This window comes from Microcebus murinus, chromosome X (genome assembly GCF_040939455.1).
Source record: "Microcebus murinus isolate Inina chromosome X, M.murinus_Inina_mat1.0, whole genome shotgun sequence".
In the NCBI taxonomy this organism is placed as follows: Eukaryota; Metazoa; Chordata; class Mammalia; order Primates; family Cheirogaleidae; genus Microcebus; species Microcebus murinus.
In genome coordinates, this window is record NC_134136.1 from 39,651,086 (window position 1) to 39,667,614 (window position 16,529).

At 41.8% G+C, this 16,529-nt stretch overlaps 1 protein-coding gene and 1 pseudogene across 1 annotated transcript in view; both read right to left on the reverse strand.

The window, feature by feature from the left end:
• TRPC5 (transient receptor potential cation channel subfamily C member 5) overlaps positions 1-16,529 on the reverse strand; it is a 202,977-nt gene that overhangs the window by 109,249 nt on the left and 77,199 nt on the right. The window lies entirely within an intron of this gene.
• Positions 5,833-6,331, reverse strand: LOC109730221 (NADH dehydrogenase [ubiquinone] 1 alpha subcomplex subunit 12 pseudogene; annotated as a pseudogene).

The window sequence follows — 16,529 nt, forward strand, 5'->3', positions numbered from 1 at the left end:
TTAAGGTCACCTAAAGTCTAGCCCTTTGGCCAAGGCCAAAGCCTAATTAAAGCTTAGGTAAAGTCTACTTAAGGCAAAGGCAGGACTTAAGCCTAGTTAAAGCGTAGACAGTCCAGTTAAAGTCTAGTTAAGTCCTAGTCATAACCCAGTTACCTTAGCCAGGGACTATGCCTAGTTCATATCTGATCAGAGTCTAGATAAGGCCGTGCCAGGACCTAAATCTAGAGAAGGCCTAATCAGAGTCTAACTAAGGTATAGCAAGGGCCTTGAGCCTATTTAAGGTCTGTTCATTCCAGTTAAAGTCTAGAAGGGGCTAAGCTTAGTTAAGTCCCAGTCAGAATCTAGATAAGTCCTAGCCAGGGCTTAAGCCTAGTTAATCCCTTGTCAGAGTCTAGTTAAGGCAAAGCCAGGGCCTAAGTTTGGTTAAGACCGAGTCATTCCAGTTAAGGCCCAGTCAGGACATTGGCCTAGTTATGGTCCAGTCAAGACTAGGGTGTCCAACTATCCCAGTTTGCCTAAGGCTTTCTATATATGGCATTGAAAATCCTGAGTCCTCGAAAACTAGATTAGTTAGCCACCCTAATCAAAGCCTTTTTTTTTTTTTTTTTTTTTTTGAGACAGAGTCTCACTCTGTTGCCTGGGCTCGAGTGCCATGGTGTCAGCCTAGCTCACAGCAACCTCAAACTCCTGGGCTCAAGCAATCCTCCTGCCTCACCCTCCTGAGTAGCTGGGACTACAAGCATGCGCCATCATGCCCAGCTAATTTTTTCTATATATTTTTAGTTGGCCAATTAATTTCTTTCTATTTTTGGTAGAGACGGGGTCTCGCTCTTGCTCCAGCTGGTTTCGAACTCCTGACCTTGAGTGATCCGCCCACCTCGGCCTCCCAGAATGTTAGGATTACAGGCGTGAGCCACTGTGCCCGGCCTCAAAGCCTTTAAAGAGAACTTTTTTTTTTTGTCTTGGAGTCTATGGTTTATAAAACACATCTGCAACATTATCTCATTTGATTATTATAGCATCTATTTGAGATAGGCGTCATCATCATCCTCAGACTATAGATAACTCAGGTTTAGAGAGATGCCTTTCTTTTTTTTTTTTTTTGAGACAGAGTCTCGCTTTGTTGTCCAGGCTAGAGTGAGTGCTGTGGCGTCAGCCTAGCTCACAGCAACCTCAAACTCCTGGGCTCGAGCGATCCTTCTGCCTCAGCCTCCCGAGTAGCTGGGACTACAGGCATGAGCCACCATGCCCGGCTAATTTTTTTATATATATATATCAGTTGGCCAATTAATTTCTTTCTATTTATAGTAGAGACGGGGTCTCACTCTTGCTCAGGCTGGTTTTGAACTCCTGACCTTGAGCAATCCGCCCGCCTCGGCCTCCCAAGAGCTAGGATTACAGGCGTGAGCCACCGTGCCCGGCGAGAGATGCCTTTCTTCATGCCATACAGTTAGTAAGTGTTACAGGTAGAGTCTAAATCTATGTTTCAACTCGAAAGCCATGCTTTTATATATATGTATATTCATATTGACTTCATTCCTTTTATTTTTGATTATCATTTCAGCATATAGATATACCACAGTTTTATTGTAAGTACCTATGTATGGACATTTGGGTTGATTTAGTTTGAGGCTGTTACAAATAAAGCTACTATGAACATTTATCCACTGGAGCCCTCATACATTGCTGGTAGGTATGTAAAACCACTTTGGAAAACAGTTCTACATTTTCGTAAAAGGGTAAACATACACCTACTACACAACTCTATTCCAGTCTTAAGTATTTATTGAAGAGAAATGAAAGCATATGCTTGTAGAAAGACTTGTATATAAATCTTCATAGTAGCTTTTATAATTTTAACTACAGTAATGGGGTATCTCCCCATAATTAAACATTATCTAAATCACAGAAGTGATACTTGCTCATCGTATTATCATCATCCTTCTTTCTTTTCTTTTTTTTTTTTTTTTTGAGACAGAGTCTCGCTTTGTTGCCCAGGCTAGAGTGAGTGCCGTGGCATCAGCCTAGCTCACGGCAACCTCAAACTCCTGGGCTTAAGCAATCCTACTGCCTTAGCATCCCGAGTAGCAGGGACTACAGGCATGCCCGGCTAATTTTTTCTATACATATTAGTTGGCCAATTAATTTCTTTCTATTTATAGTAGAGACGGGGTCTCACTCTTGCTCAGGCTGGTTTCAAACTCCTGACCTCGGCATACCACCTGCCTCGGCCTCCCAGAGTGCTAGGATTACAGACGTGAGCCACTGCGCCCGGCCCATCCTTATTTCTGATCAGGAAGATGAATCACAGCGAATTTAAGTGACCTGCTAATAAGAAAACTTTTAGACTTGAATGTAGATTTCTCTACCTCCAAAGCCCATATTCTCCTTAAAATAAGGTCTCTTTCCTCCATGATTCCAACTGCCCCAGTGTCAGATGCTTCAGCACTTGCCTGCATGGCTGAGGTCTTTGCACATTTCTTCATGTTTTAGTAGTGTTTGCATTCATGTATTATCTAAAGACTGTCAAGCATTTGGTAGATTGCACTTGCATCAACACTTCTGTTTTCTGCTCGAGGTTTATTTGCTGAACTGATGCATGTTGTTTCATTAGGGGATATTTGTTGAGCCTGGCAACAGAGCTGACTTGGTAGGGGAGTCAAGCCTCACTACTTGATTTGCTGTGATCTTGGAAAGGACAGTTCTGAAAAGAGCACTGAAGACGAGCCTGGTTTACTCAGTATTACTTGGTGGGGGCCGTTACTGGATACAGACCTGGTATAATGACATTATGGGGGCCAGGAAACTAGATCAAGGCATCCTTCTTTCTGGTACTTTGGATTCAGTTGCCAGAAGGCACTGGGGACTTGGCTTGCCTTTTCCTGGCTGTGCCATTTCTGTCTCCTCCTGTGAGCTTACCAGGGGTGTCAGGCGCCTCTATTAAAAAGCCTGTATGTAAATATAGCTACATCTTCCACTATGTTATCCCGAGGACAAAATAGTTGCCACCCCTGCAGAATGCAGCAGCTTCTGGATTAGATGCCAGTGGTAGCAGTGTGCCAAGCATGAAAGTATCCTGTTCTTCCCTTGCCAAGTAAACACCAGCTTCTTGTTTGGTGCTACATTTAAAGGGACTGCAGTAGCAGTAGGGGAGAGCTTTTGACATGGGCAGTTAGTGGCCTAGATGGTGGCACAGTGGAAAAAGCCACTGGGATGTAGTTTAGGTGGCAGATGCCTTGGACTGTAATTTCCCCCCTTGTGCTGTTATATTGCTTTGGAGAACTGTTTGGTTTAATGTGTAATGCAAGAGGAAGGCAGAGCTGGTTAGGAAGAAACAAATGTTTTATTGCACTGAGTAGCTGGGATATTCCAATGCTGCTTTTTTTTTTTTTTTTTTTGGAGAGAGTGCCATTTGGGAATCATTTTCTCTGATATTCACAAGGTGATTTCCCACATGAACTCAGGTCTTTAGTTGACTTAGTATGTTTGTCTTCCCATGTCTTGGTGAAACACATTAAGCTTCAAGACACTGGGTTAATGGCACAAGCAGGGCATGTCTCTGCTCTAACAAATAATCTAAAAGATCTTTTCTCAAGGACTAGGGGCTTTGCAGTGTAATACTGGAGGATATGGAAAGAAAGCACAAAACTAGGTTCCTGGTTTTACTACATTCTAGCTATGTGACTTTGGGTAGGTCCTTTTGCCTTTCTGGATTTTGATTTTCCTAAATGTAAAATGGAGATAATAAACTCTGTGTTGCCCTACTCCTCCTCATATGGTAATTCTGAAGATCAAATGAGATACCATGTGAAAGATGAAAAAAAGTATAAAACAGTATAAAATGCTAAGGAATTATTAGTCCTATTCATTCAACAAATATTTATTGAATATGTACTATGTGCTAGACACTACTCTTGTACTTGGGCAAAACAGAGATCCCTGCCTTCATAGAGCTTACATTTTAGAGAGAGAGACCAGAAAATAAATGATAATCATAATAAATAAGTACACTATATAATATGTGCAGAAAGTGATAAGTTCTAAGAAAAATGAAAAAGAAGAACAGAGTAAGGAAGACTCAGGAGTGCCAGGTTTGGAGGGGGAGGTTCAATTTTCAGAAGGTGGTAAGTAAAGCTCTCATCGAGAAGGCAAGAATTTGAAGGACGTGAAGGATTTCGCTCTTCAGGTATCCGGGTCTTTACCCACGTTTAAAACGCTAACCTTTGGCCCCTTTACAAACCTTGGGAAACAGCAGCATGAAATCTTCATTCCATTCCAGGCAGAAAAAATATCCAATGCAAAACACCTAAAGAGGGAGTGTGCCTGGTGAATTTGAGGAATGGCAAAGAGGCCAGAACAGCTAGAACAGAGGGAGGGGGAGAGAAGTAGAAGTTGCAGGTTATACTATGGAGGGCCGTATAAGCCACTATAAGAACTTGAGTTTTACTCTGAAGGAAATACAGAGTCATCAGGTTTTAAATGGAGGAATGACATGATCTAACTTCTGTTTTTTTTTTTTTTTTGTTTTTTTTAAATCAACATTATTAGTGTGGAACTGATTTCTGTTTTAAAGGGATCACTGGCTGGTGTGTTGAGAAGAGACTGTAATGAGACAGGGCAAAGGAAATCTGTTAGGAGGCTATGGAAATAAGGTGAGAAGTAGATGATGGTGGAAACAATGACAAGTGATCAGACTGTGGATGTTTTGAAGCCAGAGGCAACAGGATATCCTGGTGGATTGGCTGTGGGTTGTGGGCAAAATAAAAGAGTTAAAGATAAACCCAAGATTTTTTAGCTTGGGTAGTTAGAAGGATAGAATTACGATATAATGTGATAGAAGGCTATAAAATGTAGTAGATTTTAGAGGGAATACCAAGGATCTAGTTTTAGGCATACTCTATTAAATTTTAGGTATCACAAATCAATGTGAAGGTGATTAGATATACAAGCATGTGATTCTGGAGAAATGTCTGAGCTGGCTAAATAAATTTCAGAGTCATCTGCATATAGGTGTTATTTACAGCTTGAATGAGAGCACTAAGAGAGTGACTAGATGAAGAAGCGGACGTATGAGTGATTGACCATATTAAATGCTTGTAGGACAAGTAAAATGAAGACCAAGAAGTAACAATTGGGTTTAGTAATGTGGAAGTCACCAGTGACTTTAACAAGGGTAGTTAGGTGGCGTGGCCATTATATTTAATTAAAAGTGTGTTTTAGAACATAAATATTTAACCTGGTAATATCAGTCATGAGAGATAAGAGAGAAATTTTGTTCCTATCAAGTGAGCCTGCCTTGAGATTCCCCTGCCCCTAGCTAATATTAAAAAGTAAATCCTGGCGTAGTGGCTCACGCCTGTAATCCTAGCACTCTGGGAGGCCGAGGCTGGTAGATTGTTCAAGGTCAGGAGTTTGAAACCAGCCTGAGCAAGAGCGAGAGCCCATCTCTACTAAAAATAGAAAGAAGTTAATTGACCAACTAAAAATATATAGAAAAAATTAGCTGGGCATGGTGGCATATGCCTGTAGTCCCAGCTACTCAGGAGGCTGAGGCAGGAGGATTGCTTGAGCCCAGGAGTTTGAGGTTGCTGTGAGCTAGGCTGACGCCATGGTACTCTAGCCCAGGCAACAGAGTGAGACTCTGTCTTAAAAAAAAAAAAAGTAATTCCTATTAGGAAAAATTTCATTCATCTTTTCAGTTGAGCATCATGCTGGTTTAGTATTGCAAGGCCTCTTGCCAGAGGACAGTGCTGTAGCCCTGGTGGGTTTTTTTTTTTTTTTTTGCTTGGTCAAACAATTTTAATTAAGTTAAAGGTCAGCAGAAAAAGTGCAATTACATGAAAAGCCCCATATGTTGCATGTTTAAACTGTTTTTCATTGTCTTTATTTGTAAGGTGCTGAAGGTGGGACCCACTCCTGAATCTTCTTTCTAGTGGTAGAATAAGGTACATGTTGTTCTAGGGGTGCCACTCACGTTGAATTTATGGTTTGTCCAAATGAATTTATGAGCAGTAGGTGGTTTTGTTGCTGGAGGATCATCAGTCATCGAGTGAAGCCAATGATGCCATTCAGGAGGTGCCATGCTTCCAACCACATGCCAGAATGTATTTTTGTCATTCATTTCAGTAGTTTGTATAACCCAACAGTGATGGCCAAAAAATTGCTTGTTGTCTTTATAGTATTTGTTTCCATATTTGTCTTTCCTTACTAATAATGCACTAACCCTCACATCATTTGCCCTGAAAAAATCTTGCAAATAGCTGTGGAGGCTGCCGTGACCGCTGACCTGCTACAGCCCGTGCTGCAGGACCTGCACTAATTCCATCTTGTCACGCAGGCCCTGCCTCCTGAGTCCCTGATGTGCTTTTCTGAGTGCCAAGCATGTTAGGCAATGGGATTCACTCTTTACCCACATTTAAAATGCTAACTGTTGGCCCCTTTACAAACCTTGGGAAGCAGCAGTATGCAATCTTCCGAGGGAAAGGAAATTCATGCCCAAGAGCAAAGCATTTTTCTTTATAGGATATTAGGACATTTTTTTCTGCCTCATTTCCTTCAATTTATTCTGGGTATATATATCTCAGAGGTAAAAAAAAAAAATGGAGCTGTTAGAAAGCAGGAAACCAAGTACTCATGCCTTATGTTTTATTTTCATGGATCAGCATATGGTCTTAAGGTGATTTTAATGTTCAGCTAGGCTTTTGGTATCTTTCATCTTTACTAGGGCTTTCTTTCTTTTCTTTTCTTTTTTTTTTTAAGACAGAGTCTCACTCTGCTGCCCAGGCTAGAGTGCCTTGGCGTCAGCCTAGCTCACAGCAACCTCAAACTCCTGGGCTCCAGTGATCCTCCTGCCTAAGCCTCTCGAGTAGCTGGGACTACAGGCATGTGCCACCATGCCTGTCTAATTTTTTCTATATATTTTTAATTGGCCAATTAATTTCTTTCTATTTTTACTAGAGATGGGGTGTCGCTCTTGCTCATACTGGTCTCCAACTCCTGACCTTGAGCGATCTGCCTGCCTTGGCCCCCCAGAGTGCTAGGATTACAGATGTGAGCCACTGAGCCCAGCCTTTACTAGGGCTTTCTAACTCTAAGTGCATTCTGGGAAAATGTTATGTAGGGATGAAGACAATGAAATGGTTGTCCTCAAGGGGACTTTTAGCCTTTGATCCATTTGGTAAGCAAACCATCATGGCTACACAGTTGGTCATCCACATTCATGGGTTCCACATGCATGGATTCAACCAACCATGGGTCAAAAATATTTAAAAAATTGCATCTGTGCTGAACATGTACATACTTTTTTCTTGTTATTATTCCCTAAACAATACAGTATAACAAACTATTTACATAGCATTTACCTTGTATTGGGTATTATACATAATCTAGAGATGATTTAAAGTACATGGGAGGATATGCATAGGTTATAGACAAATACTACACCATTTTATATTAGGGACTTGAGTATCTGTGGATTTAGGTATCTGTGAAAGATCCTAGAACTAAGCCCACTCAGATATGAGGAATAAATGTATTGAGTTCTCATCATTAAGGCAGACCAGCCAGTGTAATAGACTATAGAGAGGGCCAAAAGTTTGAAGAATCAGGTTCTTGCTCTGCTACTAATCAGCTGTGCAATCTCAGCAAGTCACTTACCTACTTTTTAAGTTGTAAAATAGGGATAACCCTTGCTGCACAGGATTGTTATAAGTTATGTTATAAGGTAATGTATGTGAACATACTTCAGGATATATTATTAGAAGGAGGAAACTATAAAATACTGGAATGAGCTACCATGGGAGGTTATGGAATCTTGTTTTGAAATCATTAAAAACAGAAAGACTCTTCTTTCGGTGGACAGACATTGAACACGTTTGCAGGTAAAGGAAGAAGTATATGATCTCTGATCTTTTCTCCAGGTGATAAACAAATCTAGTCTGTCTTGGCAAACTTGGCATTTGCTATCGAAACAGAGAGGAGACTGCAGCTGTGCTCAGTCCTGCTCTTGTCAAATTTCTGAGATGTATTCCTTAAGTTTGGGAGTAATTCCAGGCTAGGATGGTAAGGGGTAAAAAGCACATCAAGATATTTGCATGATGCTCTCCTTACCCAGATGATTCACACAGGAAGACTTGAAAGTTTGGGCTGATTTGAATGAAGTCATGCTAGACATAGGGTAATAGGCCTTTTTATCTTGTCTCAATGACCTTGCCAATTACTTCTGAAGTGGATATTTCCAAAGATTAATTGGTTAATACTTTGAAAGAATCATTGCCATGATTCCAAGTGGATAGCCTCCTCTACACACCTGGTAATGTGTTGGAGGCATGGCCAATGAGTTGCCGGTACTGTAGTCAGCTTTCAGGCTAGAAGTGGTACATGTGTAGCTAGCTATAGCCCTGCCAGAGCTCAAACCAGAGAGAGAAAGTGCTTCAAAGGTGAAAGGGAGTTAGACTAGGAGGATTCGCTAATTCTCAAAGATTCCCTATAATCTTTGATTGTTCTCCGGTCTCCTGAAAGGGTCATATATGAACTACAGCCTCAGGACAGTCCAGTTCCTTTACATCTTTATCCAAGTTCTAAGTCATCATCTAGTCTTGGTTCTAACTATGAGATGAATTGTATCTCTGGTACTTCCTTCCAGTTTTTGTAATGCCTGCAGCTATTTTCTCTCTGACCTTCCAGGGGTCATTAGTCAGTAGCCAGGATGTGCTACACACTGTTTCCTAGATCCTAGAATTTCTCCAGCACAATTATACCAGCTAGCAGTTATTTAGTGCTTACTGTATACCAGACACCATTCTAAATTCATTGCATGTATTTACTTGTAATTCTCACAGCATTATTATCATCATTTTACAGATGAAGAAACTGAAGTACAGAGTAGTTTAGCGAACCTCCAGTTAGTAAGTAGTAACACTGGAATTCAAATATAAGTATGTTTGACACCAGATCCTACCCTTATAACCACCAGCATTATTTTCAGTCATTTGCACTTTTCTTTTTTTGAGACAGGATCTCACTCTCTTACCCAGGCTAGAGTGCAGTGGTATGATCAGAGCTCATTGTAAGTAACCTTGGACTCCTGGGCTCAAGCACTCCTCCTGGCTCAGCGTCCTAAGTGGCTAAGACTATAGGCATGCACCACCATGCCTGGCTAATTTTTAAAATTTTCTGTAGAGACAGGGTCTTGCTATATATATTGCCCAGGCTGGTCTTGAACTCCTGGCCTCGAGCGATCCTCCCACCTTAGCCTCAAAAAGTGCTGAGATTACAGGTGTAAGCCACTGCACCCGGCCCCTACTACTATCATTTTACTCTGTCTCCCCAAAAGAATATACAAACAAACAAACACAACTTTCTTATTTTCCCTCTCAGAAAGCTAAGGAAAGATGTGGAAATAGAATCCCTGTATCCCTGGAAATAGAATTCCTGTTACCTCCAAGTTCTGTTTTTATTTTCCTTATTTTAGACCTTGTCCTCTACACTGGTAATATTTAAAAACCAAAAATCTTTTTAGAAGTATCGCATCTTTTTCCAGACTCTCTGGGGGTCTGGGGCCTCTTATAGCAGCCAACCTTCAGAGACAAGCCTGTGCAGAGTCCCACTGAGTCAATATCGGGTAGCTATCCTCATGTTTGAACAGTGTTTTGAGGAAACTATGTGCCTGTCTAGGAAAATAACCAAGTGATATATTTTCAAAAGTGGTTGATTTTCTGAAGGGTAAGAGTCTGTGATTTTCTCTGTAGCAATGAACAAATGTGGAGGATGAAAGAAATTCAGTAGAATTTGGTTGAAGTTGACCATAAGGACATTTCTTACTTCCCTCTTTTTTTTTAATTTTTATTTTTTTATTTTGAGACAGGCTAGAGTGTCTCAACGCTAGAGTTGTTGCCCAGGCTAGAGTGAGTGCGGTGGCGTCAGCCTAGCTCACAGCAACCTCAAACTCCTGGGCTCAAGCAATCCTACTGCCTCAGCCTCCCGAGTAGCTGGGACTACAAGCATGCGCCACCATACCTGGCTAATTTTTTCTATATATATTAGTTAGCCAATTCATTTCTTTCTATTTATAGTAGAGACAGGGTCTTGCTCTTGCTCAGGCTGGTTTTGAACTCCTGACCTAGAGCAATCTGCCCACCTCGGCCTCCCAGAGTGCTAGGATTACAGTCGTGAGCCACCATGCCCGGCCTCCTACTTCCCCTTTTTTCTAGTTTCTGTTTTGAATTTTTCATAGAGTTTTCAAGAAAGGGCCATGTTTAACTCCTCAGCTCCACAATTCTTTCCTTTCTTTCTTGATAAATTAAAGATGGTTCAAGGGGATTTTAAATGTCAGATCCTATAACAGGCAAATGCCTTATTGCACACAGTCTTTTCTAAAGGCAAAGGTTTGTAGCTTTTTAAAATAAGAGTTTAAAGGGTAAACATGGTTGCTTTGTTGATTATATTCCTCCCAAGATACTCCTGTTATGTCAAAATTATAAAATTTCCCCTTTGGGGACAAGGTTCTCTTGATGTTTCCTCAGACTGGGCAATGAGAAGTAATGTGGGGTTGGAAGTGTTTTTTTTTTTTAATCTATACTGAATGTGTATATCCAAATGGTACTGCAGCACTAGAGCAGGAAGCACTAGGAAAATATTTCTGTTTGTAAATAGAAAACTGGTATCCATTCTCACCAAAGGCACATTTTAATCTCTCCCACATAACTGCCTTTGTTCCCCTTGGGTATGAACTAATTTACCTTGCCTGATGCAGAGAAGCTTATCAACAAGAAACATAGACCCAAAGGATTTGGATTCCTTTGCTCCTTTTCTGTCCTACTGTTAGACACTGATTGCCAGTTTTCCAGTTAGGAGTTTTTGCAAAATGGCCAGGTAGGACTTTCAGCTAAAAGAAAAATGGTGGCTTTTGATTAGCTGTGCAGGCAAAAATGTCATAAGAGAGAGATTCATAAAAATCTAATGGGGCTAAAGATCCTAGTTATCAGATCAATCGCATGGCCTCTGCCCCAGCTGTCTTTATTAGCTACTTGTAAGATGTGGGTTATCTCATCTTGTATTGATTAAAAACTGTCTGGCCATTAGGATCTCTTGCCTTAGCACTGCCATGAAGTAGAGCACCGCACAGTCCTCGGGAACCCTTCCCTGCACATTCATATTTCATTGCATTTTCATTAGTTCTGATGACTGGCTTGCCTGAAGCCTGGCAAGACTCTCATCACTGTCTTACTGTCCTCATTCGTTTTATAGGAAAGAGATCCAAAATTTAAAAATAAAACAATTTTTGGAGGTATAGCATGCATACAGTGGAGTGTACAAATTTTAAGGGTGTGGCTCATACTTTTTGGTTCTTTTTACATACGTGATCATATCAACATGTAGAACATTCCTAGCACCCCAAAAAGCTTCCTCATATCCCTTCCTAGTCAATAATCACTACCCAGAGGTGACCACTCTGTTCACTTCTGTTCCATAGATCTGTTTGCCTGTTCTTCAATTTCCTATAAATGGAATGATATGATATCTTACTTTGATATATCTTGTTTCTTTCAGTATTCTTGTACATGTATTTTGGTGGATATTTTTCTTATTTACTTTTGGTTATATACATAAGAGTAGAATTGTCAGGTCATGTGATAGAGGTATGTTTAGTTTTGGTAGATACTGCCAAATAGTTTTCCAAAGCAGTTGTAATAGTTAACACTTTCACCAGTGATATATGAGAGTTCCAGTTGTTCCATGTTCTTTTCAGGGCTTGGTATTCTTAGTCTTTTCAATTTTAGCACTTCTGGTAGGTTTTGCATATCTTAGGTTTTTTTTTTTTTTCTTTCGGCATATTATGGGGGTACATATTTTAAGGTTTCAATAAATGCCCATTTCCCCCCCTCCCCCCAAAAGTCTGAGTCTCCAGCATGACCATCCCCCAGATGGTGCACATCTCACTCATTATATATGTATATAACCGCCCCCCTCCCCCCTGCCCAATACTCTATTACTGCAGTACCTATGTGACCACTTAGGTGCTGTTCAGTTAATACCAATTTGCTGGTGAGTATATGTGGTGCTTGTTTTTCCATTCTTGGAAAACTTCACTTAATAGTATGGGTTCCAGCTCTAACCAGGAAAATATAAGATGTGCTATGTCACCATTGTTTCTTAGAGCTGAATAGTACTCCATGGTATACATATACCACATTTTATTAATCCATTCTTGGATTGATGGACACTTGGGCTGTTTCCACAGCCTTGCAATTATGAATTGTGCTGCTATAAACATTCAAGTACAGGTGTCTTTTTTGTGAGTGTCATTGGATCTTTTGGGTAGATGCCCAGCAATGGGATTGCTGGATCAAATGGTAGATTCACTTGTATTGCTTTAAGGTATCTCCATATTGCTTTCCACAGAGGTTGAACTAATTTGCAGTCCCACCAGCAGTGTAGGAGTATAGAATTTTTTTATTTCCATCTTGATTTCTTCATTTATGAAGTAATCATTTAGTAGGAGGTTGTTTAATTTCCACGTTTTTATGTAGAAATGTGAGTTTCTGTTAGGGTTGATTTCTACTTTTATTCCACTGTGATCTGAGAAGGTACATGGTATGATTTCTAGTTTTTTAAATTTCTTGAGATTTACTTTGTGTCCTAGGATATGGTCAATCTTAGAGAATGTCCTGTGAGTTGATGAGAAGAACGTATATTCAGTGGATTTTGGGTAGAATGTCCTGTAGATGTCAGTCAGACCCAGTTGTTCCAAGGTTTGGTTTAAGTCCATTATTTCTTTATTAATTTTCTGTTTGGAGGATCTGTCTTGTGCCGTCAGTGGGGTGTTGAAATTTCCGGTGATTATGGAGTTGCTATTAATCCATTTGCTTAGATCCAGTAAGATTTGCTTTATGAAACTGGGTGCACCTAAGTTGGGTGCATATATATTTAAAATTGTTATCTCTTCTTGTTGAAGTGTGCCCTCCACCATTATATAATGACCCTCTTTGTCTTTCACTACTTTTATTGGTTTAAAAACTAAATCATCTGAAATTAGAACTGCCACACCAGCCTACTTTTGGCTTCCACTTGCCTGGAATACTGATCTCTACCCTTTTACTTTTAGTCTATATGCATCCTTGCAGGTTAGATGTGTTTCCTGAAGACAGCATATACTTGGCCTGTATTTTCTTATCCATTCAGCCAGCCTATGTCTCTTGAGTGGAGAGTTTAAGCCATTCACATTTATTGAGAGAACTGATAGGTAAGGTAGATTACTGTTCATTCTGTTGGGTTGGATGTTGTTGCTTTGATTTCTCTCTTGAGCCATTGTATTATCTGGCCTTTAATCTTTGGGTTTTGGTTGTTTTTATATTCGTGAGTTTTTATTATAGTGTTCCCTGCGTAACGCTGTTTTAAGTACTTCTTGTACTGCTGGTCTTGTCTTGGTGAATTCTCTGAGACTTTGCTTGTCTGAGAATGTCTTTATTTCTCCTTCATATATGAAGCTTAGTTTTGCAGGGAATAAGATTCTAGGCTGGGCATTGTTTTGTTTCAGAAGAGTGAGAATGGGGCCCCAGTCTCTCCTTGCTTGTAAAGTCTCATTAGAGAAGTCTGATGTTATTTGAATTGGCTTTCCTTTGTATGTCACTTGCTTCTTTCATCTTACAGCTCTTAGAAGGGCCTCTTTAGTTGATATTTTGGTCAGTCTGATGACTGCATGTCGTGACGTCTTCCTTTTTGCATTGAATCTCCCAGGGGTCCTCTGAGCTTCTTGAACTTGTATATCGAGATTTTGAGCAAGGCCTGGGAAATTTTCCTCTATTATATCTTCAAATAGCTTGTCCAACCCTTGGGTGTTGTCCCCTTCCCCTTCTGATAACCCTATGACCCTCACATTAGGTTTCTTCACATAATCCCACATCTCTTGTAGGCTTTGCTCTTTTCTCTTGTTTCTCTGCTCTATCTCTGTGATGGTTTTATTTAGTTGGAGGGTGTTATCTTCAATCTCTGAGATTCTTTCTTCTGTTTGGTCTACCCTGTTCTTGAGACTTTCCACTGTATTTTGTAGTTCCCTGAATTGATTCTTCATTTCCAGGAGTTCGGTTAAACTTTTCTTCATTGTGTCTATTTCTTTGGTGAACTTTTGTTCTAGGTCCTGGAGGCTTTTTGTGGTTTCTTTGTGTTGGTTATTGAGTTGTTGTTGCAGCTCGGTGAGTGTTCTTATGATCCACATATGAAATTCCTCTTCTGTCATTTTGGTTGCCTGATTTGGGTTGGTGTCTGTTTCTAGGGGTCTGTTGCTCCTCTTTGGGGGTGTGTTTTCTGTTTGTTTCTTCATATTTCCTGAGTTCCTTCGCTGATTTCTTCCCATGTCGATCAGTTGTTGTTTCTTTCCTTTAGGTTTTTGTTTGGGTGTTCACACGCCTTGTTTAGTTTCTGAGCCGTTAGGTGGTGTCTGTGGGTGAGATTCAACCACTCTCTGTATAATGAGTCAGTGGGTGTTGTGAAAAGGCTGTGCAGGATGCCGTCCCTGTCAGTAGGTGGCGCTTGCTTGGAGGAACAGGCTATGCTGTTGTTTTTGTGTCCTGTTATCAGCTCTTGTTCTGGGCGGAGCTGGGTTGGGTAAGCCTGCCCTCAGGCACCACCAGTGTTGTTAGCAGGGGTCAACGTTCTGTTCTCTGCTTCCAGTTAAAGTTGTCAGGGTGGGGCTGGAATGGTCCTGCTCAGCCAGAAAGTCTGCATGTGGGGGTGGGGCTGTCTGAGACCCGCAGTCTGGAGCAGGCCTCACTTCTTTCCACCCTCCCCAACTCCGCAGCTACTCCTGGGCCTCTGCCAGCAGGCCAGACCACAAGCCACCAGGCCTCCCCGGATTGTGATGCCGGCGGGGAGGTTCCCTGCACAGAAACGCTGCCTGGGCTGGGCGCACGGCCTCCCTTTGGTGGGAGGGTTGCCCTCTAGGACGCTGATCTGCCCCTGGAGGCACACACACCTTAGTGGGCTGTTCACAAATATCCCTTCTGTGCCCCGGGCAATGCTAGACCTCGGTGCACGTGATCTGGTCTGCAGGTCCGACCTCTGGGTCCCAGAGTTCAAGCTGTATCCCCACTAGGGAGAGGATTTCCAGTCCCAATTCACCCACAGGGAGCCCAAGCTGGGTCTATGTCTCTCAGCCTCTGAGTTGGCACCGTTCTCCTGGGAACACCATGCCAGCAGCACCTGGGAGGGCTGGCGGGTAGGGAGCTCACCGTCTGAGTTCCCCTTAGTCAGCCGTAGGGTCCCAAAAGGGAAGGTCCCGTTCCCTGGAGGTGCCTCCGGCTGGTGGCTGTATTGTCTCTCTGGGCAGCCGCAGGTAGGGTCGGCGGAGGGGAGGAGGAGGCAATATGGCGCCTGCCACGCGGCTCAGGTCTGTGCACACGGAGGTGCCCCGAGGGATTTAGGAGTCTGGTGCTGTGTCCACTACAGGCTCACCGCTAGCTGGTGGCGGCCATCTCTGGGCTGGTGTCCCCAGGTCTCTCCACCCGCTGGGGAGCCCACCAGCAGTCCCAAATGCAGGGGAGGGGAAATGTGATTTATCCACCTACCCTTCCCGCTGGTCTCCGGGCTGCTCCTGAGGTCTCAGCTTCCAGTTCTCCTCCGCAGCCTCCTCCCGTGGAGTCTCCCGGGATCTCAGGTACCCCTCCTTCCGGCCCTCGTCTGCTGTATGCTCGCCTTCTTGCTTCTTTTTTCTAATTTCTGCTAGAATCTGTCCTTTCTGCAGAGACACTCTTTCTGGCGGTGTTTCTCGTCCGCCACCTTGATAGTTCTGTCATATCTTAGGTTTTAATCTGCATTTTATTTATCTGATGAGTAATAGTGATGGACACCTATTCATGTGGTTGGAAGCCATTTGGATATTCTCTTCTATGAAGTGCCAGTTCAACTCTTTTTTAAATATTTTAAAAAATTAGATTTTTTATCGTTTTTTTTAAATCAATTTGTAGGAGTTAAAAAATCTATGTATATAGTGGATATAAGTCTTTTGTTAGATACATATTGTGAATATTTTCTCCCAGTCTGTGGTTGGCCTTTTCACCCTCTTAAGGAATCTTTCAATATTAAATAGAAGTTCTTGACTGGGCGCGATGGCTCATGCCTGTAAATCAAGCACTCTGGGAGGCCGAGGAGGGAGGATTGCTTGAGCTCAGGAGTTTGAGACCAGCCTGAGCAAGAGCGAGACCCTGTCTCTACTAAAAATAGAAAGAAATTAATTGGCCAACTAAAAAAATATAGAAAAAATTAGCTGGGCATGGTGGTACATGCCTGTAGTCCCAGCTACTCGGGAGGCTGAGGCAGAAGGATCACTTGAGCCCAGGAGTTTGAGGTTGTTGTGAGCTAGGCTGATGTCACCGCACTCACTCTAGCCTGGGCAACAGAGTGAGACTCTATCTCAATAAATAAATAAATAAATAAATGGAAGTTCTTAATTTCATGAAACCCAATTTATTAATCTTTTCTTTCATGGTTTATGTTTTTTTGTTTGTCCTATAAGAAATCTTTGCCTACCTAAG